The following is a 16,344-nucleotide window of genomic DNA, read 5'->3' on the forward strand; positions in this document are numbered from 1 at the left end:
TATTCATGCTGCTAGAATCTGTGAGGCTTTTCTTTTCTTTCTTTTTTTTAACTTGGGTTACTTGGCTGGGGAAAGGAATGTAGTGTGAGGATCAGAGTGAATCCTTGAGGCAGGTAAACCTGGATGGAGCTGGACGGCAGAGTCCCGGCCTTCTAAACTGGGAGCCTGGGGCGCCGGCCAGAGGCGCTTGGAGGTCGGGAGGGCGAGTGGAGGGTCAGGCAGTCCCCGGGTTGTACAGGTGAGGCAGAAGTTTCGAGAGAGACAGAGCCCAGCCAGAAGGCTCCGGGCCCAGCCCACCCAGACAGGGAAGGGCCGGGCAGCGGGCCGGGGTCAGGTACCGCGCCGCTGGCCAGCTTGTCCCAGACATTCCGCGTCCGCGGCGGCGGGAATGCGCGGGCCCGGCTGCACGCTGCCCGGGGCGGGGTTCGCGGGGCGGGGCGTACGCCCGAGGGGCGTGGCCCAAGGCCACGGGGAGGGGCTCAGGGCCGTGGGATCTTTAAATGAGCAGCCCGCGGGCCGGGCACCGGCCCGCGACTGACCCAGCCAGCGAGTGAGCCACTACCTGCCGACAGACACGGGCAGCAGCACCGTGCTGCCAGTCATGCCGCGCCACCTCCCGGGACTGGTCCTGCTGCTCTGGCCGCTGCTGCTGCTGCCGCTGCCGCTGCCGCTCCCCCCGCCCCCGCCGCCCCCGGCCCCCAGGCCTGAAAGGGCTTCCGGAGGTTGGGGACTCGCGGCCCAGGGGGCAGCCCTGGACGCAGTCCCGCTCTGGCCGCCCCCACCGGCGCGGCCTGTGCAGGGGTCGGCCAACCTGGCGGGGCCCGCCGCGCAGGTATGGCCTGGGCGAGGGCGGGAGAGGGGCGAGGGCGGGAGAGGGGCCAGGCCGAGAGGGACGCCTGGCAGGAGGGCGGGAGGGAGATCCAGGGCCGGTGCCAGCGGGGTGGATGGATGGGCACGGGAATCCAGCGTCGAATGAGGAGGAAAAGCCTCCGTCATCCGACAAGTGTTTCTTCCATCCCAGTCTGCGCCAGACCATGTTGCAGGAGAACAATCCCCTCCCCAACGAACTCTGGAAAACTGAGGTCCAGAGAAGGGAAGGGAGATGCCCAAGGGCACTCATAGCCAAGGCTAGACTTTGAATCTATAGAAGTTCGAACTCCAGCAACTGCCCCCCTGAGATTTGGGCAGGGAGGATGGGGCAACTGTGGGAACACAGGGTACCTCCCAGCTCTCTGACCATTTCCACCTCTGGTTCAGTTCAATAAACCCTTCCTGAGATTCTGCTTTTAGTTCTCTGATTGACTGGGCCCCAGCCCCAACCTGTACTCTCTTACATTCTCAAACACTCAAGACACTTTGGGTCTTTGGTGAACAATTTCATTTCTCTTTTGGGTCAGTAGTTGGTTCCTGTGGCAGAGCAAATCTCCTAGAGCAGCAGAGCTGGAAGATCATCTGACCGAATCCCTAAAAGCACATGTAGGGAAACAGGATTGTCAAGCCAAGGGGACTCAGCAAATCAGTGTCAGAGCCTGGGGTAAAACTCAGAGCTCAGGTATCCCAAGCATGGGTCTTTCTACTGCTCCAAGCTACCGAGCTCTTAATATGGTTTATATGAGATTTTATCTTCATTACCAAAAAGTCCAGCTTCAGACATGTAAAGAGAGGCTGCACCAAACCATTTTCTGAATGTTGAGTCTCATCTGGCCAGTTTCATCTGCCTCAGCCTGATTTGTGTTGTTTACCCCTCCTGCACCTTTCTGGATAATGTTGATGAAAAGCACAAGGGATTCTTCCCTGCCCAGCTCCACTGGGATGGATTTGAAATGGTGAGAGCATTGTCATTGAGACAGGCTGTGCCAGGGTTTACAATGGTTAAATTCAGCTGGTAGCTAGTTGGTTGCTCCAGGCCAGGCAGGAATGGGGATAGGGGAGAAACTTGTCTCCCAGAAGTAAATATTACCTCTGGTCCTGATCCACTTCCCTTGGGGATGGAACTGGGAGAGGGAGGAGGGATTCTGCATGGGGTGGTCATATTTCCCCTAAGCAGCACTCGTCCTTCATTACCTGGGATCCAACTCAATATTGAATGATAATTCTTTAACAAACACCACATTGCACTCTTTTCCAAATTCCCTCCTTTTTGCATCCAGAAATTGCTAAGCTTTGCTATGGGCTTTTATTTCTAGTGGAACTATCAGAAATTAACAATTACTGTGAATAAGGAAGCATTTTAGGAAATTCAGATTCTCCATTTTCTTGGTTTCTGAGAATCAAAGTGCTGTTAACTAGTAAAGAGGAATGAGATTCAAAAACAGTGAGGAGAGGGTCCAAATCAGGAAGTGAGCAGATAATCACAGAATGTCCTGCCATCCGAGTCAGGCCCCCTGTATTTTCTATTCCTGTGGTAATAAATTACCACAAACTTAGTGGCTTAAAACAACACACATTTATTATCTAGGAATTCTGTAGATCAGAACTCTGACACTAGTCTCACTGGACTAAAATTAAGGTGTCAGCAGGGCTGCGTTCCTTTTGGAATGATCTTAGGGGAGAATCCGTTTCTTTGCCTTTTCCAGTTTGTAGAGGCTGCTCTCATTCCTTGGTTCATGGCTTTCCCCCTCCGTTTTCAAAGCCACCAAAGGCAGGGTGAGTTCTCACATGCCATCTCTCGGATTTCCTCTTCTGCCTCCCTCTGCCACTTTTATGGACTTCTGTAATTACATTGGACCCACCAGAATAATCCAGGATAGCCTCCTCATCGCAAGTCTTTAATCACACCTGCAACGTCTCCTTTACTACATAAATTAACATACTTACAGGTTCTGGGGATTAGGATATGGACATATTCACGAGGTGGGGAGGATTATTCTGCCCACCTCACCCTCTGTAACCGCCCATAGATGATTCCATGTGAAAAACCAAGTGGAGAAGGAAGGAATCCTGCATGTTTACTTTTAAGAACATAACCTAGATATTAGTAAGGGCATCATTTGGGTGTTAGTGACAGGATTGCTAGATACATAGTTTTCCTTTTACTCCAGTTATGCAAAAACATCCAGATCCATCCTCCGGAAAGATTTTCTTCTTCTTTACTCTTGATGCATAGCAATCAGGGATGAAATTAAATTCTGGAGTTGTTTAAAAAAAAAAGAATTAAATCTTTTTGACTTAGCTAAATACATGACATACAGCATATTTCAGGCTGGTGGCTCAAAGTCAACATGCAGGATATTGACTAGGTATATGAGATAATGTTGATTTCTGTGGTGGAAAATGTTGCCTCAGAGAGAGGCAACCATGCAGTGAAAAGTCCCTTTGGGATAGGAGTTAGGAAACCTGGAGTCCAATCTATGTTCTACAGCTTTCAAGCTCTTATACCTCCTTGAGACTCAGGTTTCTCACCTGTAAAATGGGTATAAGAACAACCTCTGCATCTCTGACATCACAGGGTTGTGGTGTTGGAATCCTATGATCGCCAAAAGGTTATTGAAAGTAGAATATTATTTACTTTTCTAATTAAATACATCTAGGAATCAGGATAAAACCAAGAGGATAGTTTTCAGTTTTTAAAAGAAATCTATATAGATGCATAATTCCTATTCCAGACAGGGCTTTTTCTGTCATCAACTGCTTAGCCTAGGAATTTATTTTGAACAAATAAATACCTATTCTTTCCCCCGCTATCCACGAAGTAAATTGCCTTCTTAGAGTAGCATCAATTTCCAGCCCCCTATTAGGAAAGAAAAGACCCTAATGACACTTCATGCTCAGGTATCTCGTTTCCATTTAGGGCTTGGTGTATATGATGTGTGTGTGCGTGTGTGTGTGGGTATGTGCTGGAAAAGAAGGAGCAATGACCTGAAAAAGGCTTCTCTCTTAGCCTGGCCAGACTTTTGGACTTGATTTTGGTGGCTAGGAGAGAGAGGAGAGTAGAATGAGTTTGTCAGAAGGGAATGAATAAGAGGAGGTGAAAACAGAAATGTACTATGTAGTTACAATGTGCCAGGTCCTTTTGTGTGGGAAAGATACAAGTTCCTTGAGGGCAGAGAATCTGGCTGACTTGTTTTAGTAGCCCTTTGGCTTAATACCCAGTAAGCTTTCAAGAAAAAAATTTGGTAAATGAAAAATGAAAGAGGTCACTAAGAGAGTTCGGTGGGGGCCGTAGGATGGAGATCAAGTCAAAATCTCTGCTTCTTAAACAAGACATGCTCACAAAGATGCAAATGCAATACACATGGATCAGATTAAGTTCCATGTAATCTGCTTCTTTCCACTTTCAAGCTATAGCTCAGCGCTACGTGCACCGCAAAATCCACTAAACATGAGTGAATGACCAGTTGGAGGGAGAATTTAGGGCCACTCTGGAGTAGTCTTCACCACCTTGGGAGTGGAGTAAAAGAATGAAGCCACCAGGAGAACACGTGTGCCTCAACTCAAACTGCCGTTGCCTGAGGGGTCTGTGAGGCCTGGGCAGGGGAGTGAGCCGTGAGGCTGCCCTGTCACATGGTTCAGGCACTGTCCCGTTGCCTCAGGTGCACAAAGTGCCCAAGAAAGGTCTGGAATCCATTTATTCCTGAGAGTCAAGAGGAACCTTCGAGCAAAACTTTACGCAGAGGGATGAGACTCCAAGTGAAATGTCAGGACTTAGCCAGTCTATAGGAGAGATGTTTAGGGAAAGTCACACCTTTATGTGAATTCTCACTAGTGCGTTCTGAAGGCCTCAGTGCTTTCAACATCCAAATGGAGGGTGGTCTTGGGCAAGTGAGCAAACAGGGGTAATATGGGGTCAGAGGATGCTGTGTTGCCTGGTCTCCAATCCCAGAGCTCTCCAGGTGGGAGAACTGCCAGGTTTCTGACTGTGGTCTGATCATGGCTTGGTCATTTCTGTTCCCCACACCCTTATTTGCAGGTGTTTGCAGGAGCAGGCCCTTGGACTTGGTGTTTATCATTGATAGCTCCCATAGTGTACGGCCCCTGGAGTTCACCAAAGTGAAAACATTTGTCTCGTGGATAATCGACACTCTGGACATCGGGGCTGCGGACACACGGGTGGCAGTGGTGAACTACGCTAGCACTGTGAAGATTGAGTTTCATCTCGGTACCCACTCAGATAAGCAGTCCCTGAATAGGGCTGTGGCGTGGATCACACCCTTGTCTACAGGCACCATGTCCGGCCTGGCCATCCAGACAGCGATGGATGAAGCCTTTACAGTGGAGGCAGGAGCTCGGGGGCCCACTTTCAACATCCCTAAGGTGGCCATCATTGTGACAGATGGGCGGCCCCAGGACCAGGTGAACGAGGTGGCGGCTCGGGCCCTGAGCTCTACGCTGTGGGTGTGGACCGGGCAGACATGGAGTCCCTCAAGATGATGGCCAGTGAGCCCCTGGACGAGCATGTTTCCTACGTGGAGACCTACGGGGTCATTGAGAAACTTTCCTCTAGATTCCAGAAAACCTTCAGTGGTAAGTCTTTGCTTCCCACTAGAAAGGGTGTTATAGTTAGACATCGTGTATCCAAAGAAAAAGAGATTTATTCTTTTTTTTTCTTTCTTTTGGTGGAAATTTTAAGGAAAACTTTTATAAATAATGTTTTTTTGTGCTTTTTTTTAATGAATGTAAACACAATTTGTTGATTAGGAATATAGAGCTGCCTTATATATGTAACTTGGTTTGCTCATAAAATCTTCATGTTTGCATTAGAAATGTGAAGTCCTGGAAGTATCCAGGATAAATGATCCTGTGTTCCCTGATGGGGGTCAGGAAAATAAATAAATAAATAAATAAATAAATAAATAAATAAATAAATAAATAAATAAATAAATAAAATAAAATAAAATAAAATAAAATAACTCAAGACACCTCTTTTCTCCCTTCTGCCCACCACAGTTTTTCCAGATGTTTTCTTTAGTTTTACCATCTCTAGGTTTAACAGAACCCTGTTGGTTTTCCTGCAGAAGACGGGGAAGTGTATCCGTCCACAGAAGAATCAGCTGGCTTGCATTCCAGCGGAACTGTCGGAGTGCACACTAGGGAATACTCCAGTTTTCAGGTTGGCTCTTTCTCAGATTACTCCTTGTGGATGGGCAGGATTAGGGGCCAGGGAGACTGAGATTTCAGCTCACTCGTGAGCTAGCGCGAAGCAGGGTATTTTTTGTTTTTGTTTTTTGATCGTTCTGTTACTGTCCTCCTTTCTTCCTTTAGGATAGAGTTTAAATACGAATATGCTGATTTAATTAGAATTTTTAGCATGACTCAGCCAAATCCACGAATATGAATCCATTCAAAGCTGATGTTTGCTTTCAGTCACTGTTCGGTATTGCGAATTTGTGAGACTCAAACTTTTCAATTTTAATTTTAATTTTATTCTTGTTTTTCTTCTTAAAGTTTCTATTTCTCTCTGTATTCATGCTTTATGTTTTTTGTCATTTGGAGATAATCTTTCAAAGCCCCCTATGGAATTATCCAGGCAGGTGTGGACAGATTTCTAGTTCAGGTGAATTTTAGCAGTGTTATTATTACTTTTTTTTTAGAGGAGGGATATATTTAGTTTATTTATTTTTAGAGAAGGTACTGGGGATTGAACCCAGGACCTCCTGCATGCTAAGCATGCACTTTACCACTTGAGCTATACCCGGGCACTGCCCTGTTCAGGTGAATTTTAAAATGTAGATACCTTTGGCTATATAATCTATTCCACATTTTGTATTTTCAACATGCATTTATTGATCACTGACGATACAAAGAGAAAGGTAGTCCCTCTCCACTATCCAGCAACAGTCTGAGGGTGTGGATGAGACAAACAAGTGGATCAATAATTACAATTGTAAATTTCAAGGAGACTTTTTATATAAATGAAGGTGAAACTCAGCAGTCAACAATTTGTCAGGAAATGGGAGATGAAGTCTCGGTCAGGACCTAAGCCAGACCTGGCTGAGGCCCCCTTGTCTTTCCTGCCCCAGGACACTGGGCCTTCACAAACTGTCCTTGGCTTTGGTGGCATCTACTCGGCATTCATTGGTTTCCCAAAAGAAAATGGCTTTCTTTCTCCCAGGAAAACCCCTTGTGCTTGTGGGTGAGAGCTTTTCCATAAAGATACTAGTCTGTAGCAAGGCTGGGTCTCAAAGCTAGCACCTGGGGTTGGGGGTTGAAGGACATAAAGTAACAAGCAGTGAGTGGCCACCTTTTCATTCTGGTACAAAAGGCCTGCTTGTTCTGGGGAAAAATATTCTTTCTATGGAAAAAAGACTGAGGGGTAGCTTGTTGTAGTCAACGGGCTGGAAAGATTATTCCATGAAAAGGCCCTTCTTAGGAAAATATTAGCCTTGTCCTGTTGCCAAAAAGTGGAGACTGGGTAACCTGCCATGGGGGTGCTGGCCTCCTCCAAAAGGCCTCCTTGGTTTCTCAGAAATGACTCCATTCATTGATTCTTCTATCAAAACATGTCACTAGGAAAAAAAAAATCCAAAGAGATAGAAATGACTCCAGAGGAGCAAAAAGATGGAGATGCAGTTTAGCTAACATCATCTTATTTATTGTGTTTTTCCTTTTCTTTTTACCGGTTTGTGTATAGCATATGAGTTTATTCTCCTGGCAGATAGGAGAGCTCCTGAGGTAGCATGCATATACATTTGAGTTCAGGAACCCATGTTGCATATTCAGAAGACAGTTACCTGCATTGCCCTCCACCATTTGCATGTTCAAACACGTATTGGTGCCCAAGAGTGAGTGGGTTCCAGGCCGAGAGGAATGTCTGAGTGTGAATTGTTTAGACACAAACTATAGAACCCTTGCAATCTGGGTTCTGGTTGCAGTGGGACCACTAGCTCATAGAACTTCAGGAAGTACTTTATTGTTCTCCCTGTTTCTTGTTGGGAAGCAAAAGTCTTTTTTTCTGGTCAGGTGGATATGCTGAATAAAATATCAAATTGCCTGCCTCCTGTAAATGTTTGGCTAGGGCTCCAAATTCAAAATTCCCTTTCTCCTTTGAGAAGTCAACCGTAAGATCTATGATTTTAAATTAGTAACATTACTAGTTACTAATTTAAACATTACTAAGAGTGGTATTTGTAATAGGCCAGGGACAGAGGAAAAGAGCCAGTTTTTATAGTGAACTAAAGATAGCATTGGAGAGGAACCCAGAGAGCAATGTGTTTTTGACATGGGAGAGAAACTATCTAAAATGCTTCTTACATGTCAACGCTGACTGTTATAAATTTCTTTGCACAGCTCTGGACCCATGCATGCTTGGCACACACCAGGGCCAGCACGTGTGTGTCAGTGACGGGGGAGGCAAGCACCACTGTGAGTGCAGCCAAGGCTATTCCCTGAATGCTGATAAGAAGACGTGTTCAGGTGAGGCCTGCTTAGGGGATGGTGGCTGACTGCGACTGATGCGGGGACTCACTCTCTGGGCTGGAGACTGGCTTTATGCTTTTCTCCTCACTGCCTTTTGGCTGGTTTTCTGTTATTAACAATTTTCCCTGAGAGGGAACAGGAGAAGAAAAGTGAGATAATACATAAAACAGCCTATGGTGGGACTTACTACTAGTTTTAGAGAGAAGGGCCAGTAGGGAAAAGGGCTAGTGTGGAAAGGGCCCAAACTCTTGGTCTTTTGAGCATTTGAATTTTTTTCCTGGATTTATTTAATTAAATAATTAATTAAATACAAGCTACTCTGGCCTTTGTGACTATAGACACTCGTGGAATCTAGAAATGGAAGAAAACTTAGGGAGGTTCTCACACATCGGCCATATGAGCCATCACATATAGTCAGTGAAGAATGGGAATTAGGTCCATTTTGTAAAATCCTAGAAAAAAGTTTTTGAGAGGAAGAAAACTTAGAGATTGTTTAATTCAACATACTCATTTTATAGGTTGTGAAACTGAGACCTAAGGAAGGGAAAAGGATAATCCTCGTCATGGGGCCTGGTAGTGAAGGAGCCAAGACCAGGGGTCATCGGTTCCTATCCTCCAGCCCAGTAGTCTCCTTCTTGTGCCAGTCTGTCTTGTTTCATTAGCATTGTGTGTGTGTGTGTGTGTGTGTGTGTGTGGTATGGCCCACAGTCATTTACTCACCACGCTTCCGGTATGTTGACATTTGTCCTGATCGTCTTTTGATAGCTATTGGTAAGTGTGCTCTTAACTCTCATGGGTGTGAACACATCTGTGTGAACGACAGAGCGGGCTCCTACCCCTGTGAGTGCTACGAGGGTTATACCTTAAATGAAGACAGGAAAACGTGTTCCGGTAAGTGGGGCAGGGGGCTTTACTATTGCTTCCCTGTCTACCTGCCTCCCTAGCCAGTGTTAGGGAGGGGGTCCATCGATGGGGAACTTGGTCTCTTTTCCTCTCTCGCCATCTTGGGCTTTTCCCACCTCTTATTAGAAACGTTAGAAACAGCAGCATGTGTGTATCATGACCCACATGTGTGAGTGTGTTGTTCATTTCCTTCTCTGTACCCAGCCCCCAACAGTCCTTTCCAGATGCTAAAGACACTTTAGTAAATTAAAATTACATAACACTCCACAAGACATTTATTACTTTTAAAGGGAAAACAGTAAGTTCATAGTGGAGAAACCTGGTAGACACCACTTCAGCCAAGTGAGCAAAATTAACGTCACCAGCAATGGCACATAGTGATGTTGTGGATCCCCTGACATGATGTTCTGAGGGCCCAACAACACATCTGTGGTATACTTGCTGAAAACTCAGAATCATGAGGAAGCCTCAGACAAACCCAAATTGAGAGACATTCTACAAAATACTTTTTCAGTAATTTTCAAATGTGTCACTGTATGAAAGGCAAAGAAAGGCTGAGGAATTGTCCCAGATTGGAGGAAATTAAGGAGATGTGACAACTTAATGCACTTTGTGATCCTCGACTGGATCCTGGACCAGAAAAAGAACGTTAGTGGTGGAACCATTGGCAAAACTTGAATAAGGTCTATAGATTAGTTAATAGCATTGTATCAGTGCTAATTTTCTGGTTTGATAATGACACTGTGCTTGTATAGGATGTTAACATTTGGGGAAATGGGGTGAAGTACAGGACTTTTTGTACTATTTTTGCAACTTTTTCGTGAGCCTGAAGTGATTTCAAAATGAACAGTTCAAAGGTTAAAAAATAGTTTAAAAATATGTCAGTACAGAGAAAAGATCACTGAGTGGCAATTTGGGTCTTGAGTTCTGATGCTGCTCTGAGTCAGTTGGTCTCCTTTGGACTCAGTTTCCTTATTTCTTACAAGAGAGGGTTGAGCTATGGTTTCTTCAAACTCTAGTTCAATCTCTTTCTGAATCTAGTATAATTAGCCCCACAACTGTTGGAGTCCCTCAGATTCAGCATAAATACAACAAACCTATAAGGAATGCCTTACAAAGTATTTATGAGATACTCAGATTATGAAAACTCAGTAAAAATGATTGTGAACATGAGTTGAGGAAGATAGAAGAATAAGTATTATATGTGTAGGATTTTGTTTTACTCAGCTAATTTATTGGTAAGAACAAATATGACTGATGGCTTCGAATGGTTTCTAATCAGTTTTCTGCTTCTGCATTTCTACCTACAAATAAGAAGATTGCTCTATATGGGTAATAAAAGACTTTTCCACGTTTAATTTCTTTCCTTCTGGACTTTCGTTTGGCAGCTCAAGATCAGTGTGTGCTTGGTACACATGGCTGTCAGCGCTGGATCCTACCACTGTGAATGTTATGAGGGCTACACTCTGAATGAAGATAAAAAAACATGTTCAGGTAAAGTCCATTCAATAAACCCTTTCACATGTGGCTCTTTCTACTGTGGTGAAACCAACTTGCAATTTACCAAGAGAAGATTCTTAAAGGTAATGTAAAGAATCGGGCCTCAGACATTCTACCATGTTTACAGACCAAGACACAGTGCTCAGAGGGCAACGAGCTCATCAGGTTTTGCAAACATAGCTTACTTCAGACAATTACTTGGAAATGGGTAGGCAGTGGGGGATATGAGAAAAGCTAATTGAATGCAGGGTCCTTATCCAGGAAAATTTTATAGCTCTGTAAAGCAAATAGGAAACTTTAGAGGAAGTCAGTTGGACAGTAACTATTTGGTGTAACAGGCTGAAAGTGATCTTTTTCCAATTAAAACTTGGCCTGGAACTTTTCTGTAGCGTTAATCTTAAAGCTGGATCGTTTCAGTAAAGGAGACTTTGTAAACGACTGAATTAGACCCACACAGATCTTCCAGTAAGTTTGAAGCAAGTCCTTTCCTGACAGTTTCTCGATGATCAATCTTGGGTGAATCTGAGCCTTATGACTTGGTGAGGGAGCCCATGCCAGCACTGCTAATCCTCATTAGTTTGATTTAAACTCACTGGCAGAACAGGGTGGCATTTATAATGTAAAAACACACCTTAGAGAAGCTCCTAGCTCTCCGAGTGGTGTTTCATTTTAGCATACTCAATATTTTTTTTAGGTTTTATGTGTATTTTCTTCTCCCTTGAGGAGATACATTACATGACCTTTTCAAAAGAGATTAAAAGAAGTGGAATATCACCAAGTCCCCTTTTTTAAAAACATGAGATCAGTACAAGAGTACTGAGCATCTGTTGATTCCCAGGACTGTGCTAAGCACTGCGGGGCTATAAAGTGGAAGCTTCTGCCTCTGGGTGCAAAGAGAACCAGCACCTTAAGGAAGCAGGGACTAAGTAGTCAGGGGCTGGTGGTACTAAGGGCGGCAGAGGCAGGATGTCCGGGCCAGACACAGAGGGGGTGGGGCTGGAGGTGGGCCTTGGAAGGTAGCGAAGGTTTAGATGGAGAGCGGCAAGGGCAAGGGGCGTGGCTTGTGTTGGTTTGTTCAAGGGTGGAGGGACTAAATCACCTGGATGGAGAGGACTCATGGTCACACATCTCAAACCATCACAAATATTCCCACTTGGTACTTTAAACTGAGGCCTTTAAACAGAAGGCCTGGAAAAAGGAAACAAAAACAAATTTAGATGTAAACTAACAGATATTATGGAATAAAAACGGAACATTTTACTAAAAAAAGAAATCAAAGACGATTTTCAGTTAAAAAACTTTATGAGGAAACTGAGGTACAAACAGATTAAGTGACTTGCCTGTAGTCACTTGATTGCTGAGTAGCAGAGCCAGGATCTGAATCCAGGTACTTGCTCTGGTGGTGACACATTCTCTCAAACACTAAGCCATACCATCTCAGGGTAGAAAGCACAGGAGAGCAAAAGGAGATAGAAGAAAAAGACAAGATGGGGCAGTTAGTATTTTTCACATTTTAAAGTAATAATGAATCCATTCTAAAACTGGGTGCATGACATGGGCCAGATACCCTGCAATGACCTGCCTACCCCTTGCTGGGCAGTGGGAAGGCTTGTAAATTAAATGCGGAGCCGCAGATCGGGGGCCGGAGGCTGCAGACTTGTATACTTGTTATTTCTGGAGCGGCTGCTAAGCTGGGATGAGGGGAAAATGAAATGCTCTGATATTTTGCTGCAAACATCTGAATTGTAGTAGTGAAGGAGAGTATCACTGTGAAGGTTGGGAAGACTAGGGGTGGATTACATAGGGCCATATGTTTCATGAAAAGTATTTTGTAGGCAATAGTGAGCCACGGAGGGGTTTTGAGCATGGAATGACACTTATGAGAAGAGTTAGAGGGGAACAGATAAAATAGTTTGGCTCCTTTAGTGGCCGAGGAAGAAGCTATGTCTCCCAGGAAGCCCTTGCTCCTTGTAACGTACTTACTTGTGACAGGTAATAAGTGCTTCCTTATCCAGTCATACACCATCGTCATCACTGTCATTGCTGTTATTTTTGTCTCTATCTCTGTGCGCGTGTGTGCACATGCATGCAAGCCATTGTTTTCTGTCCCACTGTGTATGTATCAAGGGCAGGCCCTCAGTCAGTACAGTCTTTTTTGTGCAGCATCAGTTTAGCTCCAGGTGCAGGCCAGGTAGGTCCCTAATAAGTTATTTTTGGTGATGGCGAAGATAATCCTTTGTATAGGTGGAGACGTTGGAGGCATTTATGGTCATCAGGAAACGCCAAAGGTAAGTTCTGGAACAGAATCAAGACTCAGTGCTGCCCCAGTGCTGTAGGTAGGAAGAAAAGAAGGTATCCAAGATTTCTACAAGAAGTAAAAAGGAAAGTGGTGCAATAAAAGGTGAGGCTAAAGAGATGTTAGGGAAAAGGGAACCAGGTCTTCTGAAACACTTCGTTGATGACTGAAGGAGTCATTTGCTGTACTTGTTGGGATCAAACCAAAGGTTCTTTTCTCCCAGAAGTTTGGGTTTGGTTTCCTATTGTAATCTGTGAATATTTTATTTCCTGCCCCACTCCTGGTCAGTTCGTAACAAGTGTGCTCTGGGCTCTCACGTTGCCAGCACATTTGTGTGAATGACGGGACCGCCTCTTACCACTGAGATTGTTACAATGACCACACCTTGAATGAAGACAAGAAGACATGTTCAGGTAAGACTGTCCCTTTAAGCCTAATTCATGTGGCTAGGACAGTCTTCTAGGGGTAAGCTTTCTTGTCTCCAAGTCTGGAGCACAGTTCTGAGTCTTGCTCCTGGTCAGAATCCTCCAGTGGTTCCCAGCTGTCGTCAGAATGGAATAATTCTACTTTTCCACCAGGCATTCTTTCTTCTGCGATCTGACTTCATCATTTCTCTGGTTTTTTTTTTTAATACAAATTTATAGATTAAATAAGCAATGATGGAAAATAACAGAATAGGGGTTGGAGGAAACTATTTCAGGTTGGGGGGCTCTCTCTGAGGAGGTGACATTTGAAACCTGAGAACTGGCAGCAGGTAGGTTGAGACTGGAGGCTGGCAGGAGGAGGGGGAGCAATGCTAGGCCCTGTGTGGTGGCTTTAGAGGGGAGAGAAAGTGAAAGGCCACCAGTGTGACAGAAGCATGACCAGCCAGGAGGAATGTGGTGTAAGATAGTTTGGAGAGTTAGGCAGGAGCCAGATCATGCTGATATCCTGGGGCAAGGGAAATTCTATGAGAAATGGGAAGTCATGGAGAGTTTGAAGCAGAGGAGTGACATAATGCTGTTTATATTTTTAAAAGTCACTCTAGCTGCTGTGTGAAGAGTAGATTGAAGAGGATGGAGAGCAGAGGAAATCCAGTTTGGAGGCTATTGCAGTTGGGCTGGGACAGTGGCATTGATGATAGAAGTAAACTGATTCCAGATATGTTTTGGAGGGAGGATGAATAGGGCTTGGTGATAAACTGGATGTTGGGGATAGAATGAGGGAGGAATAAGGATGGCTTTCGTATTCCACTTGAGCAGCTGGGGGGATGGGGCATCTTTATTGAGGGAAGACTGAGAGTGAAGCATATTTGGGGAAGAAAACTCAAGGGTTTTGGACTTGTGTTTTTTATGCTCCTGTAGATTGTAAGCCCCAGCCCCGAAGGGCAGTCGATCTCTGTATTCCTAGCATCTACCATTATACCTGAGAGTTACTCAGCAGATATTTCTTCATTTGAAGTCAAGTATGGATCAGTTCTTGGGGAGGGTGACAATAATAAGGACCAGCTTGCTTCTAGAATTTGAATACGTCTGGGTATACTGTTGCCCGACCTAAGTGTTTAATCTTCAGAAAAATCAGTCTTGGGCATTTTTTCTTCTCCTGGAAGGTGAGGATTCCAGCATGATTTGTAGTGGTTTAGGCTCTGACCTCGCTTGTTTTAGCCATTCACTTATTTATTTGTGCAGCAAGTATCCACGGAGCTACTGTCATATATCAAGTACTCTGTTAGGTCCGGAGGAAGGACCTGGAGACAGATTAATATTTTGTGGTTCACAGTGTACAAGTATTGCACTACTTTTGTTAAACTTATTCCTAAACATTTTATTCTTTTTGATGCTATTGTGAATGGACCCATCTCTCAACTTTCAATTGCACAACATCCCAATTTTCCATGGGGTGTTTTATTGAGGATGTTACACTGAGCCCCTTCTCTCACAGAGCTTACAGTTTGTCAGGCAAGATACACTGGAAAAGTGTCATAGGTACCAGTTTTATACTTTGTACAGGGATGATGGGCATGTACTTGATATTCAGTAAATACTTCAGGGCTAACTAATTAACCAGTTGAGATGGGGATTTGAGTTGGCTATCACTGAAAGTTTCAGTAGGATTTGGACAGCTACATAGGTTATATTTAATCAAGTGAATTTGTGGTCCCCCAGCCTCGTATCTTCTTTGTAGCACATGGGAGAAAATGTAGGCAGAAAGGACTATGCCCTGTCCTCAGGCAGTACTACTACTCAGCTGGCAGATAATACGCGTTTTCAGACCTGGGAAGTTACTCTTATTTCTGTTAGGCAACTTTAGGGGCTACAATACTGAGTAGGAATAGCTGCCTCACTGAATTACAGAAAGAAATTGGGGTTAGAATTATCATTCTCCCAGGTATAGAAACCTGAATTTTTAGTTCCAAAGTATTTATGGGTAAGAACTAGAATTCTCAGTTCAAACCATTCAGGGGAGTAAGTCTGTATAGGAAATCGGGAATTACCTAGTTTTAATCCTTAAAATATTCTAACCACACAAATAGAGGACCGTTTTCCTCATTTTCATTTCTTATTGAGGACACAGGATCACAAGGAGATTGCCTTATCTCTGCATTCTGGGCATCTTGTTGTTGTTGTTGTTGTTGTTGTTGTTGTTGTTGTTGTTGTTGTTTAATTAAAAAATGCATTTATTTGGGGGAGATAATTAGGTTTAGTTATGACTAGAGGGAGGTACTAGGGATTGAACCCAGGACCTTGTGCATGCTAAGCATGTGCTCTACCACTTGAGCTATGCGTGCTACCGCTTGGGCTATACCCACCCCCGCATTACATCATCTAATTAAACACTTACTTTATATCATGGAAAATTTTAGACAACCACAAAAGTTGTCTAAACCACAATATAATGAACTCTCTCATGTTACCATCCCACAGCTTTGACAGCTGTAAACTTTACCTCAGTATCTCCTAACTCAGTTTCTTCTGTGACACTCAAATTCCACAGTATTTTCTCCTCTTTCTTTGTGCTCTTATATCCTTTTCTCTTCTAGAGAAATGCATTTAGGTAAGTCTTAAAAATGGAAGTACTGAAGCACAGATTTCCTGATTTGCTATGATTTCTAATTAGCTGTAACACTTGTGTATTGTCCTTCTCATCAGCCATTGAAGAAGCATGAAGACTCATCTCCACAGAAGATGCTTGTGCGTGTGAAGCCACACTGGCATTCCAGGATAAGGTCAGCTCGTATCTGCAGAGGCTGAACACCAAACATATCCTTTCTGGAAGGTTTTCTGCTTCTGCTTGAAGCAAGCTGGGGTACT

General features: G+C 44.2%; 1 pseudogene; it reads left to right on the plus strand.

The window, feature by feature from the left end:
• Nucleotides 1-430: 430 nt before the first annotated feature.
• On the plus strand, nt 431-16,299 carry LOC116661463 (annotated as a pseudogene).
• The last annotated feature ends 45 nt before the right edge of the window (nt 16,300-16,344 follow it).

Source organism: Camelus ferus, chromosome 35 (assembly GCF_009834535.1).
Source record: "Camelus ferus isolate YT-003-E chromosome 35, BCGSAC_Cfer_1.0, whole genome shotgun sequence".
NCBI classification, from domain to species: domain Eukaryota; kingdom Metazoa; phylum Chordata; class Mammalia; order Artiodactyla; family Camelidae; genus Camelus; species Camelus ferus.